The sequence below is a fragment of the Polyodon spathula genome, chromosome 8, assembly GCF_017654505.1.
Source record: "Polyodon spathula isolate WHYD16114869_AA chromosome 8, ASM1765450v1, whole genome shotgun sequence".
NCBI classification, from domain to species: domain Eukaryota; kingdom Metazoa; phylum Chordata; class Actinopteri; order Acipenseriformes; family Polyodontidae; genus Polyodon; species Polyodon spathula.
In genome coordinates this window covers 10,221,877-10,237,064 of record NC_054541.1, presented here as the reverse complement: position 1 = coordinate 10,237,064, position 15,188 = coordinate 10,221,877, and positions in this window count along the sequence as shown.

Sequence of the window (15,188 nt, the reverse complement as noted above, 5' to 3'; positions counted from 1 at the left end):
CAGTAATCACAATTGCGTACAGTAAACATTTACATTTAATGAACAGGGTCCCAGGGTTTGGAGAGCAGCAGCTTCTGAAATAATTGTTTTCAATGTTGTTCTCTCCCCCTGATATATATATATATATATATATATATATATATATATATATATATATATATATATATATATATATAGAGAGAGAGAGAGAGATTTTTTTTTTTTTAACACACTTGTTTTTATTTTAAAAAGGACATTTGTTAGTTTAGAATGCTAAGCCTCTTGCTGTTAATGAAACCTCTGCACCCCAGATCAATTAACTCATAGAAGTCACCTGATTACAGTGATATGTACCTTCCTATAAAGGCCAGTCTAGAAACCAACAAAATGTGGCCTGAATTGGGGTCTTTCAACTCAAGTTCTTTTCTATTATACTGACTTGATATGGACGTCAACAGGATCAATTACTAAAGAATTCACAACAAAAAGTTAAAACTTTATGGCTAAAATCACTTTCCCTTTAACTATTTCTGCATGTACCTGTACTTTAAAGGTATAGTACCATCTGGTGACTGAATATTGTAATTCTTGGGGCTTTTGGGTGGGTTTCTTGAATGTGAATGTGGATGAATCCTGCAATTGCAGAAATCATCCTAGCGTGATATATACGGTTGGTGCTAATGTTCTTTGTGTGATATATATATATATATATATATATTATATATATATTATATATATATATATATATATATATATATATTTTTGTTAAAATCACAGCTTGCTTAATGTATTCCATTGTCATGCGGCAGTGCTTTACACATTATAAAAAAACAAAATTGTCCTCATGGCAACTTCCATCAACTTTCTCGAAGACTGGCAATTGCCAGAATCATTATCCACTCTTTTTTATTCATCCCGTTTAAAATGACTCTAAAGAACAGTGCCTCAAAGCTAAACAATGACATGCTTTCTGTTTTAAATTCCACTGCATGGTAGCAGTAGGACTGTGCCATAAAACAAACTGGCTGTTACAGAAGAGAAACTAAACACGACCCTGCATTATTTTACACAGAATAAACGCCGCTTCCACCTTTAGACAGATCAGCAGGAAAAAAGAAAACTTGAACACTATCCAGGTGTCATCTTTTTTTTTAATTATTGTTTTCTTTCAGTTGAAAAACTGAATAATTCCCTTTTCATGTTTTTAATATATGGTAGCCCTTCTTTATGTGGCTTTTGTTGTGAAAGAGAAAGAAAGAAAGAAAGAAAGAAAGAAAGAAAGAAAGAAAGAAAGAAAGAAAGAAAGAAAGAAAGAAGTATTTATTATCTCTGGTGTGAATGGTTCAGGTTTAATGAATTGTATTTCTAACAGCAAGGTTTATCTTTCCCATTCAAATTCTGGCACAGCTGCAGTTTTAAACTAGGATTACTAATATACAGTTTCTCAAGCTATGCAGGTAACATCCAATCAAAGGTCCATTTTAAAAGAGCTCAATACAATGTTACATACCTACAAATCATATCGCAGAGCACTACGAGAGACAATATTCAAGCAAAAAAGCATGTGCTTTTGTAAACTGCACTTACCTGTAATTCAGAAGTTAAAGTACAAAATTTAAAGCTGCTGGATCATTTTTTGGGGGGTCTGTTTCCTAAATACCTGCTACAGAATGCAGAGGATGTTGGCAGTCCAGTTTGTTTACAGTCACAACTGTAATTTTAGCTATGGGGATACTAGTGATCCTCCCTGTCACACAATCTAGCTTTGTTATTGCTCAGAAAATGGAGATGGATTTTTGGGGGGTTTTTTTGGAATAATGATAGCAAGTAAACTTTATTGCTTTAAACATATAAAGTAAAGTTCTTAAGTGTGTGAATAGATCCTACATTATATATATATTGCAATGATCAGGCACAGCGTTGTCTGTAAAAAATACAGAACACTGTTCTTGTCACCTTGAAGATGTTCTAAGGTGTATATCTTTAAATCAGTGGTGTGGTATATTACTAAAACATACTAATATTTTTAAAAAAGCTAAAGGTTTTGTTCCTTTTTGTTCCGAAGCACGTGCAGTGTGCACCTGACTACTACTTTGCAATTGGCTGTTAAAATTGATAGTATAAGTATACCTCGTGCTGTAACTGTATTGGTCAAAATGTTCTGGAAAGTTACATGGAGGAAGATGTTTCCAATGTTGTATTTTCATGGGAAACTGGAATGTATTTAGAACACTTGCTATCTTGGGATCTCATATAAAAGCAACCTTTCCTACTCCTAAAAAGAACAGAGGGCAACTGGATCTCACCAGTTCAGTAGTTCGGAAAAAAAAAACCAATCACAAAATCATTTGATTTAAACTATTTATTGAAGAAATGCAAGGTATGTGATAGCTGTGGAAGAAATAACAATACACGACTTCCGTTGATACGTTAATTTGGCATCAAACCTAACTTGAGGACTCAGGCCTGACGTGAGGATGAGGCAGAAACCCCCAATAGGAGAATAATCTAATTTTAAAAGTGGAGATGGGGAAGGTGGTGGGTTAGGAATGAATCAAAACACATAGGAGGGGTAAGTGGAGGGGGTATTGATAATGCTTGCAAGAATTAATTGCCAACGTGTAAATTGAACGATTCAATTGGTGACGTGGAGATTGGAGCATGCCCCTCCTCCTGAACTTTAATTATAAATTTCTTACTAATTACAGTCTCAAAGGAAAAAAGCAAGCTGTGTCCTACTTTAATTACTTTCCCATACCCTCAAACCATTGGCTTTTGCCAAGTAGCAACCCCATTATGATGACCAGGAGCAATATTGATACATTAATAAATTAATTCGAACATTTGTGACAGCCACGCTCCAACCTCCTTAATTTATTTTATTTTGTGTCCCCCCAACATGAAATATTTATACTGTTCAGTATATCTGTTCAAAAAATAAAATACAAATGTAAATAAATATATCATTCCATATTGCAAAAATGCAGTAGAGCAGTGAAATGCAATTGATGTCGTAGAGAAGCTGACTTCAGCAGTACTGAGTGTCTGCTGTGGTTACCTCAATCACACAACAAACTCTTCCATAAAAACTCTCTGTCCTTCCAACCTGTTAACACTCCTCGAGAGAAAATGACACAGTTCAGAAGACCAGGTGGTGTACCTTAGCCTTCATCGGTTTTCGGGGAAATGGTTAAGTAGTGCTTGAAGTGTAAATGCAAAGTGCCACATGCCTACAGACTGTGGTTCAGCTGGTTCAAGTCTTGTGTATCGATTCTTGCATAGACAAGACACATTTTAAAAATATATTTTTAAAAAAATACAGGCGAGACTGCTTAGCAATACCTTTTAAACAGCTAACCTACTGCAGTCAAGAAGACCTCGCATGCCAGCGGTAAATAACTTCACATTAGATTTTCAGCTCCAGCTATTTCCCATTTATATTGTAATTCTCAACTGCCCCGTCTCCAGTGGAGCTTTTTCCAGCATTGTGCTGCATAAAAATAGAATTATTCTTCAGCAACTCTTTTACAGAGTTTTAAAGGCTGCCTCCCAAGAGAGGGATTTCACTCCATTGTGCTATTCATTAACGAAACAAATGCACCCCCTGGCTTCAAATTATTCTGAATACCTCAAAGAATGGATATCACCTTCTCGAGCTTTCTTTTCATTTAATTATGTTATGCGGCTGAACAATTCACCACGTTGTTTACAGTGCTTCACGTTGTATTTTAAACCACATTACAGTTTCGTTTTAAAACAGCACTTGTGTGTTATAAAGTTCCAGCATACATGTGATTCTTAATTAGGAGCAAATGCTTTTATTGTCTTTGGGACAAAGCCTAGCCCTGCTGCCTCTTTATTGTTCTGCTGGTAAATACTATGCTTTCTTAGACAGTGTAGCTGTTGTTTGAATACAGTAGGTTTATGTTTAGATTAGAAGAAAGCAAGCAAGAAAGGAATGGTTAAATGCATCATGCATTGCAATGTGCATTTATATTTAAACCCTTAGTCCAATACATTTTACAATTATTTAACTGACTGTGTACTGCTACAGGTTTTGAATGTGCCATTTCTCAGTCCTTGAATAAGGACACAGTGTACATCTCCGTTAACATGCACAAGCTCTGATACAATTGCATTTCTATGTCTGCTGTGAGTGTATTGTTTCTGCATTGCTAATGGAAAGAGTCTTTAAGATCCAGTGAATATAAGCAGCAACTAGAATATTAGAGGCAACTAGTAGCACAGTTGAATGTGGTATGAGGGGGACTGACAGAAGAATGACTAAACTAAACCTTTAGTTTCATTGAAAACAGTGAATTTAACAAGGCTAGGGTTATATCTATCTCAACGATTATTAGGAATATGTTTTGATGGATTACAGTATTAACAAAACAGTATGATTTTTTTTTTTTTCAATAGCATTTTAAAGGACACTATAAGCAGAAAGCTAATAATGGTAAAAATAATGGTTTCTTAGCTACTGTTCTTATTGCACTGTGTTTCTATGGCTTGTTACTATTAGTAACTGCCTAAAACATGTACAAATTATTATTATTATTATTATTATTATTATTATTATTATTAATCGTTTTTAACAAACACCTAAAATTGTTGTATGTATCGCTTTATGTATTCTCTAAGTCTGGCTATGAATGTGATGCTAAAATGTTTTAACGACTGGAGACTATGTGGTGTACTAGGGCTGAGACCATAATGTGCTTTACATCTCTATAACCATTTCAGTTGATGTTTGGATATTTCTTACACTTCATATCAGTGCATGGTTTGTTTTTTGGTGAACGTACTCTTTTAAACTGAGGTCAAAAAAAAAGATAATGCATAATTTAAGAGCAATTGCAACATCCTCTTATTGTGTAACAGTTCCTGTTCTAACACATAATTCCACTGGAGTGAGTTTGCTCTTAATGTTGTGTTGGCCAGTTCCAACAGATGCATTGTTCACCCATCCTTCTCAAATCTTCAAATACACAAATAATTAACTGACCAAATAGGAACAGCAAAGCTCACAAAAAAAAAAATAAGGAGGAAATACCAGCAACTAAAAAATAAAACATGTTTTAGCAAATATCAAAAACAAAACCAACCTTGTTTTGACTCAAAAATAGTAATTGCAAAACCAGCCAAAAAGAAGAAAAATAAAACATCTTTGGTACTTACATTATCACTCCAAAAATTCCAATCCCAGTGAACATGTTAGAGTGGACAAGTCTCCTGTGTTTTGAGCTACACACCTTGGTCCAGAAATTCCTGGTATTTCAGATCCAGTTACTTTTTCCAGTAGATAGTCACTTTTGACTGAGGCCCCAGTCTTATCCACTTACTTTAAGAAGGCTTGAATTATTGTGTTAATTTGCAATGGTTACTTGAAGCCTCAGGCACACTCCCCACTCTCACCAAACACAAAATTCAACCCATGTGTCCAAACTCCACCAGCTCACCTTGCTTAGTTCACCTGGAATGCTTGTTGGGGTTCTCTTAAAGTAGCAGACGCTTAATTAAAACAGGGTTGTTACAAATGAAGATGCAGTCCGGGTTACCATTAACATCTACTGACCTTTAGAAGATGGAGGTTTTAATCCTGTCAATACCTGAAACTACTGCCAAGCTATCAGGTCAAGTGTGGCACTTCCAAGTTCAAGTCCTGGTGATTCCTTGAAAGATTTGAATTTACAGTGAACCCAATTCAGCAGCAAACCAATGCTGTCTTTTATAGGTTTTATTTTACATCCAACAGACCTCAGCTCTTGTGACATAGAAGAGGCACAGAGGAACCCAGGTTTAGCCTCATGGAAACTGTTAGTCCAAATGTAATCAATTCACACCCAACTAATCTAAATGTTGTTTTATTATTAAAAGTGGAGTATCCAATTGTACATGTTAAATAAATAAACAAAATAAAAAAACTTAATTTATTCTCATTTTTTAAAGTCTAATTTGATAAGAAGGTCCAAATTCATTATATATATATATTAATATATATATATATATATTTATATATATATATATATATATATATATATATATATATATATATATATATATATATATATATATATATGGACCCTCAGTTTATTGGTGGTTTAGTTTATTCACTGGTATCAAAGGCATGACAGTAGACATAAGTATCCGTAGCACGTATATATGTAACAACAATAGAACAGAACAATCTCTTACACAAACATAGAACAGAACAAACACATTAACTTACTCTCCTTAAGATATTTGCTGTCCAAAACATAATACTTTTATTGTTTTTTATTCAAAATAAAGGAGGGAAAAAAAACACACTTTAAAAGATCACCAATAATCATGAATATTAAACCCTAATTAAGTCTTCAGAAGTGTGTTACTTGTTTTATAATATTAGTTTGATTTTCCTTTCACTAAGACAGTTGCAAATTGCATGTACTGCTTTTGGTTAAAAAAAAAAAAAGACCTTCACAAAGCTGGCCCAATGGGGTAAACAGTGTTACAATTATTTGTCAAGAGGTCAAGAATTGCTTGTGTTTATCCTAAATGATATTTAACAAAATCAAACTGTCAGAGTCTAACCTCATTTAAATCAAGCTGGCTGCCTCTCTGCATATCATGCATATACAAAATGTGTTCCAGGTCTCAAAGCACACCAATGGGGAGAGCTGATTTAGATTTCTAAACGGTTGATCAACTTGGGTATTCAGAATTGAATCCTTCGTCTCTAAAGGTGCACCATGTGTCAAGCGCAGATACTGCAGATCTCACATGTTCTGCTTCTTCCAGTCAGCGTGACAACAGGCCCTGGATGAAGTCTCCTAGGTTCCAGCTGACAATGCCATTATTAAGGCCACACATTCTATTAGATTTGCTCACGCGTGTGTGATGAAAAATCTGTCTGAATTATTTATTTTATGGATTTAAATATACATTTTACTCTTTTTTCTAGCACTTAAATGTGGTGGACTGGAAGACCAATTTTTGAACACCAGGGAGACGACAAAGATTTCCATTTCATCATTGTCCTTAGATAAGAAACCTTTTACACAGCAGTGGCTGGTTCAGATTCCTCGGTGCTATTTGGACAAAAGAATCGATGAACGTTTTGCAAGTTATCTTTTGTATTTCTCGCCACCTTCAGTCTGACGTGGAAGTTGAGAGTTTACAAATGATTTGAGACGGAAATGTGTACAGGTCCGGAGGATTGAGAACACAATTCCAGCTCAATGTCTTGATGTGCATGGAGTCATGAGTAGTAAATATGTCAGTTACCCTTTGATGCAGGAGGTGCCCCTCATGTCAAGAACAAAGATTTAATGAAAATCAACATTTCAGACATCTATGACAGAATGTTTTCTTTGTCCAGAGTAAAAAATAAATAAATAATAAAATAACCCTTTTCAAGCTAAATCTCAAACAGCATTTTTTTTTTCTCCCAGACCAAAGCTTTCAAGATAAAACAGTATGGCTTTAAAACATGTGTACCCTTACAAAAGTTTACCATGATAAAAGCATAGTACAGTGAAGCAAAGCACAGGTAAGTAAGTTAAAAAATAAACGTTAATATGATATGCGCATTGTACAGTTTATACAGCGGAACTGCAGACAGATGATAGTATCACACTGGTCCTTCTGTAATACTTTTAAAAACAAACTGGTTTAAAAGTCCAAATGACTAGTTATATGGTTGACTTTTTATATTTTCAAGAAAAACAGGTAGGTCAAAATGTGGCTTTAATTTAAGCCTATTTTAGGAACAGCGTACACTGGTGTCAGATCAAGAATTGTGTTAACCTCTATTGTTGAAACCAAAGGGCAGGACCCTGTTAAGTGTAAGATGTAACTAAAGTTTCAAACCATAACCTCCGAAGTCACTGCCTGTCCTAAAACCAGAAGTGAAAGTGCTTGGAGAAGATGCAATGCTTTTGTTACAGCTGGTCAATACCTTCTTTGTGGTTGAAGCTTAACTATTGGTTATCATCCTAGAACTTTGTCAGGCTGGTTTTCAAAAGAATCGCTTCTTTATTACTCATGGGTTCCCAGCTCCCCTAGTCCATTTCATTCTCAACCTAACATCCCAGTGTTTCAACCCCCAGTTTACATTGTTTAAAAGCTAAGGGGACAGGGGATACATAAATCAGTACTTGACAAATAAAGATGCTTTTAAGATGTCTGTAAAGACCTTCATGTTTCATGGCGTGTAGTTTCAGCTAGTTTTCTTTCATTTATTTGTCAGTCTGAATTGGGATGTGTGTTTGTGTGCGTCTCATGCTCAGGCATAGTCGGTCGACTGCAGTCTTTTAAGACGTTTGGATTAAAGTTCTTATTACTTGTGAAATATCCTTTATCCAGCACACACAGACAATGCAAAATGAGTCTTAGAATTTACAAATTATACGGCCTTATAACCAGTATTGTGGTTGATTTACTGGTACATATAGGGCAGAATGAGATCCAGGGCAATATTAAATTATTTTAAGGACAGTCAGCCAAAATTCAATAATATAATATAATATGCCTGGCCACTTCACTAGGACATGTACCTAATATGAGGTTGGGCTAGCGTTTGGCTTGATCTCAACTTTGATACAACATGGCAGAGACTCCACAAGGTGCTGGAAGGTGTCTTGATGTGAATCCATTCAGTTGTTAATATTTCACTCAACTGGTAAAGAGAGATCATAATGACAAATGCATTGTTCAATCAGACTGCAATCTGGGCATTGTGATGGCCATGGGAAGTGCCTGCAGTCTTTACCATGCTCTGATAGGGTGGATGGGAGGTGCCTGCAGTCTTTGCTATGCTCTGGTAGGGTGGATGGGAGGTGCCTGCAGTCTTTGCCATGCTCTGGTAGGGTGGATGGGAGGTGCCTGCAGTCTTTGCCATGCTCTGGTAGGGTGGATGGGAGGTGCCTGCAGTCTTTGCCATGCTCTGGTAGGGTGGATGGGTGCATTACCATCTTGACAGTACCCATAGCTGTTAGGGTAATATTACTGCATGGCTGAGTGGACTTGATCTGCAACAATGCTTAATGCCATTCATTCGACTTTCCAGAGTAATCAAAAGGATATACCATGTATAATTGAATTCTTACCCACCCTTGATAAACACACACACGCATTCTCTTCTGGAGACAGCATGCAAGGCGTCGGTACTGTTTCTTAATTATCTTCTGGGCTAAACTCGATATGTGTATTCAGTTCTACTGTCAGCACACCAAATCACACTAAGCCAACTCATTTAGCATAGGCTTATAATCAACCCCAATTGTACAGTACACATGGCCATTCGTACTGAGATGTTGTTTAATCCAGCTGGTTAAATGCAAATCTGTCCAGAGCCACAGGGATCCAACCAGCATCAGAGCCCTTATTACGGTTTGAACACTTGTTGATGGTCGGATTTCGTGATCTCACTCTCTTACAGTGGGTTCCATCAAAACCAGAAGCAACAGCAATACCCAGGTAGGTTACAGGTTTTTAAAAAATGAAGTTATAAGATTTATAAAACCCAACATGAATGGGGAATTATTGGCAAAGCTGGCATTTGGTACAGACCTCTCGTTAATTTGCTCAGAGTATTATTGTTGCTGTTTTTGTATGTCGATGAAGATATGGAATGTGCTTTTTTTTCTGGCAGCAGTGTAGCTCTGGCCATCCACTAGAGGGAAGCCTTTGTGTTGTGTAGTTCCCTATTGAGTAGCAGACTTTAGTTAATAACAACGCTTCTAGAACAACTGTAAACAAATTACATTTCCAGGATTATTCTTGTTTGGTAATCAGGTCCACTCTACATGAGTTAAACATGGCTAATGATGGTCTTGTCTAAGTAATGCTGAACAATTTGTATCTCTTAAGAATGAAGCAGTTATTTACTGGATAGAACACATTTTACAATACCTACAGTACATTACAAACTGTGTAATTAACAATGCTGTTGGAGGGGAGCGATGAGTAAAATCTACACTTTCATTGTATGTTATAAACAGCTTTAAAACGTTTTCTCACACACACACACACACACACACACACATTCCAAAGTAAAATTTGTGTAAATGTTTGTTAAAATAAATGTTACCCAAGTTGTTTGCAGTTCATTTAGATTAGTGCCAAGTAAAAAAGGTTGAGTTGTAAACTGCATTAAAGCAATGGAGCAGCTATTATGCATGTTGTACATTAGAAATTATTGTTTTTGTTCCAAGTTAATTGTGCATTGAATCCTGCTAAGCTGCCTTTTAGTTTATTCTGGAGAGATTCCCAAATGCCATATCTCCTACTAAAATCGCATCAAGCAGTCACAGGCCACAGATCCTTAACGACTTGAGAACTAAATATGGTCATTAATGATGTATAAGAAAGCCTTTTATCACGGCATTACCCATTTTGTCATTTCTCATGACTCTCACGTTGCTGCTAAAAGAAAGTTACTCTTTCAATAAAAATGTTCAAAGTACTGCCAGTACTGTTTAACCACATCTCCACTGCTGCTTGCTCCAACGCCTTTCAAATGGGCAGAACTCTAGCGCCATCTGCTGGATATCTGTTGTCATTATGAAAGAAATACGAGAAGAAACTTGATCAATTAAACGACAATGACTTTCTTAATGTCATTCCGCAAGGACATACAAACAGTACAGTACTTTGTTGAAGGTGCGTAGGCTTTGTTGATCAACACTTTTTGTATGAGAAAACATTAACAAATCTTGCAAATGTACAGCATCTACTTCCCAGGCCTATGAAAAATATAATATACAGTATGAATCAACCCATTATTACCACAACAGAGCAGCTTGGATGTTACAGCTTCCCTCGACTTTCTGCGGATAGAGACTGCTGTTACTGCCAAGTAAAGGACATCTTCAAATAAATAAAAATAAATCTATTTTAGAATCAATTGAAAGAATCCATCCATATTTTACAGCAAGGCATCACTAGCATGCTTCAAGGTCATGTTTTATAATGAGGCCATACATGTAAATCCTCACAGGTGCATATAGAAACCTTGATTAGCTCATTGTATTTCAAAAACCTGGCGGAGCACTTCAGTGCAAATGTAAGGGCTGTTGTTTTGTTTTAAGCATTTTATCCCACTTTAAAGACTCATATACTCATTTTTGAAAAACTACCAATCAACATGTGAGTTTAATTTCAGTTCAACTAAGCTGTTTCTTAATATTTTTGTAATATTAGCAGACGGGCACGGAAGTGCTCTGCACTGACTCCGAAGTTTCTTCGGTTTTAACTTATAGTTTTAAGCGAGTGCAAAGGCAACAGGGAATCACTTTGGTGCCGCTGTATTTGCACAGCAAAAGATAGGGTCAGTTCACCAGGGAGGATATCAGATGACTCTTTCACTGGGGCGTGTGATCATCAATAACTTTAAACACTCAACCAAAAAAGACTAATCAAATGAAAAGGAAGTAAGCAAAGGGTAGCTTACATTTAGCAAACTGTATCCAAGCTGGGCAAAGGGTTGCGACTTTCACAGGAGAATGCAGCACACAGTAAATGCACAGCTATGGCCTTCGGTTTTTCATCACTTACAATTTTAGGATGGAGACATACATTTAAAAATGAAAAATAAAAAAACTGTATCGCCATAATTTGTATCTTATTTAACATCATGTAATCAGAAGAAACTACAAAATGATATCGCAAAAGTCTACCAGAAATAGCAGTACTGTATTTCATGTTATATTACATTTTTTTCTTTTTTATTGTTGTCATTTTCTCATTAAGTATATGGCAGTATGGCAATACATGCAATACAAAGCAGTAATGCAATACAAAGCAGTATGTAGTTCAATAAGTTACCATAACATTATCCAGCAGGTTTAATTTGACTTTATGAACAAAATTAGTTAATTATACAGGGTGATGCATAACTTTTGGCCATAGCTGTGGCATACAGGAAATGTATGAGAACCTTTTTAAGCGTGCCAGAACAAAAACATTGTTACACATACATTGTAATACAGTATATGCAACCCCCCTTGGCTCCCCCTTTTTACTGTGCATGGGGGTCAACAAAGAACCTAAAATCCATTAAGCATTTCCTCGTAGATGTTTAAATGAAATGGCTCCAGATATTATAATAGACACCTACATACACTGATTGGACTGCATTTGAAGGAGCTAATCAGCTGTGCTAAAATGCCAGTTTTTAATGATGTTGTAACTCAAATACCCATTCGGGTTTGGAAGGCTAAAACCTTATGTGTGATCATTTTACCATTAAGTACCTCTCGATGTGAATTAGTGCAAGGATTAGGGCTGAATGTGAGTTTGTGTGGAGCACTTGGAGGTACTCATTAGATCCCCATCATGTGTGCACTCAAATGGCAAATGCAATCTGTGTGTAATTTGCAGTGCTTACCGCTGTCTTTCAGCGGAAGGGAGGCGGCCATTAGTGTACAGCATTTACTCCCCTTAAGCCACTGGCCAAGGTCAAACTGTAATGGGAAGGTCACTGTTCGCTTTCAAGGTTCTAGAATGCTTCATCTGAACACATCCACCCATCACTGGGTCACAGAGGTCTGGCAGCCCATAATACCATTTGTGATAGGCAGTTACATGAAAATCATTGGGTCCACAAAGACTGCAAGGAAACAAACCTGATGTTATATAATTACAGAGCCAAGGTTGAAAGAATGAGTTTAAAAGAAGTGAATATAATGGCATGACCTGTCAGCGAATCAAAAAGTGAAAAACACTGATAACAGTTTAAGAACATTATTATTGCTGTTGTTTTTGTTAATAATAATAATAATAATAATAATAATAATAATAATAATAATAATAATAATAATAATAATAATACCAGTCTCATTCAGCAGTATTAATGCCAGCCTGTGTCTGTGTCTGGGGATGCTGAACAGAGAAAGAGATATGCTGTTATATTGTAGGTTGTATGGGTTAATATAGTAGAGAATCCTGGTTCTTCATCACCCCTTAAGAAAGGTTGACTCCCTGAATGGTTTAAATAGTGATCTGAATGTGTTTAACATATTGTCTGACTTTACAGAGGAAAAAGCAGGCTTAGCACTGAGCTCATCACACGTCTCCATTCGGCAGCAAGCTGTTTCTTCTTCTTTCTGTTGGAATCATCAGTATTAATGACAGTGATAACACCCAGATTTAGGGGTGCTGAGTTATAGAAAATGAAACGCATATTTAAATAATCTATTTGCCTGCAGCTTCATGGTTTATAATGCTCAGTCACACTGCTTTAAATCCACACTCTGGTACCCAACAGAAAAGGCTTACAAATAGAAAGTATGTAACCCACAATAGAAAGAAATCAGCAGCCTATTGTGCTGCTCCACATTGGCAATACATATTGTGGTCTAAATGGTTGCATATGGGAGATATTATTAATACCGTTTAACAAAACTGAAAGTGTCCGAGAAAATATTTAATAAACAGCACAGGCTCATGCATGCCGAATCGCTGGAATGTTGAGGACAAAGAATAAGAAAGTAATACTAAATATATATTTAGCATTTTACTCAATTTCTATTGCAAAGTGCTGTGCAGTATAGACAACAAGAACAAAGAAATAACAATCAATTTAAAACACCTCACTTTTTTGGTTGTTTGGTAGCCCTGTGCAGTCACTGATAAAACTCTTTTGCAGTCGGTGATTATAAGCTGACAATACTTCAGTGCATTTTAAGCCTTGGCTGACAATACTTCAGTGCATTTTAAGCCTTGGCTGACAATACTTCAGTGCATTTTAAGTTTTGATGGATTACAAAAAAAAAAAACAACACTAAAAATGGTGAGAAATGAATACAAGCCCTAGTCTACTCCCATCGGAATAGGCATCATTCTGAAAGATACTTCAGACGAACCAGATTCTACAAAAATGAATTGCTTTGTTCTGCAGGTGAACGAGCTTACCAGCTTAAAAGAGAGCTTTTTATTTTATTATCCGAAACACAGCTGGCTCTGTTATAACAGAACAGGCTAGATTTGTAACAATCAAATTCAATATGCACTTAGGACTACAGAATGGACAAAAAAAAACAAGCAATGCTCTATAAACACAAGGAGACATCTGAAATCGTTCAACAATTCAGGCAGAGTAATTGCAAAATGCTATACAGCAATGGAGACAAATGGCAGTGCTGTATAAATAGGGGGGAAAAGTTACACTAGAATAGTTTGTTGTTTTTATTTGGTCAGCCTGGGGTTGACCAGTTAGCCACAGGGGAGGCACGATTAGTTTCCACTGACTGATGGCACACAGCGATCAAGTGTAAGGTGATTCCTACAGATTCTGCTGGGATATCACTGCTGAATGGCTTTTGGTTGAACACTTTTTATTTATTTGCGAGTGTGTGTATTTAGAGGTGCAGACTAGCTCCACGTTATGCTTTCAGAAGGTTTTTCTGAAGCCCTGCGTGTGGAGAGTGATTGGATTACTGGTGAACAGTAAAGGGGCCCTCTTGTTCCAGTCTCTCTGCTGTTCCCAAGCCCATCTGCCTCCTGATGAAAAGACAGGACGCCCCCTGGCTTTTCCTCACAGAACCCTCTTTTTCAAGTTGAGCACAAAACATATGTTTGTTTGGGCAGCAATGGAAATGTATTCTAAGATGCTAGCAGTTCTGTTTAACTAATGTATCACCACAGCAATAAAAGCACCTGTATCAATAAAAAAATAACTCAAAACACTAGTTTACCTAATCGCCACACAATACATGGTAAAAAATAAATAAAAAAAGCATTATACCTGTTAAACCTGGGTGTAGAATACCACCTCTCTCCCCGGGAGATGCACTTTATACGAGTCTAATGTTTTATTGGTTGTAAATAAACGCTTGATTAACATTAATTCGATTTGGCGTGTTTCGAATCACGTACCCGTGCATGTGTAAATTGGACGGACTAGACCACAACGTACCCGTGTGAGAACGTCTTTTCTTTTTTGTGTGTGTTCTGTAGTACAGTGCGTTGTTCCGTGTTACCTAAGTAGTCTTTGCTTTGGAAACTACAATACTGCAAGTCTGCCGGAAAAGACTTCTGAATGATACCCCTCTGCTGGTATGCAACGGTAATATCCTGAATTTGCTTTTTGGGTTGAAATTACTGTAATATTTCATTTGGCACCTTTTTTTTTTCCTCAACAGCCGTTAAATGTACAATGACTAGAACTGTATTCGAGGAAGCAGTTGAACGCTTGTTGCGTTTTTACTTGTAGGAGCCTATCA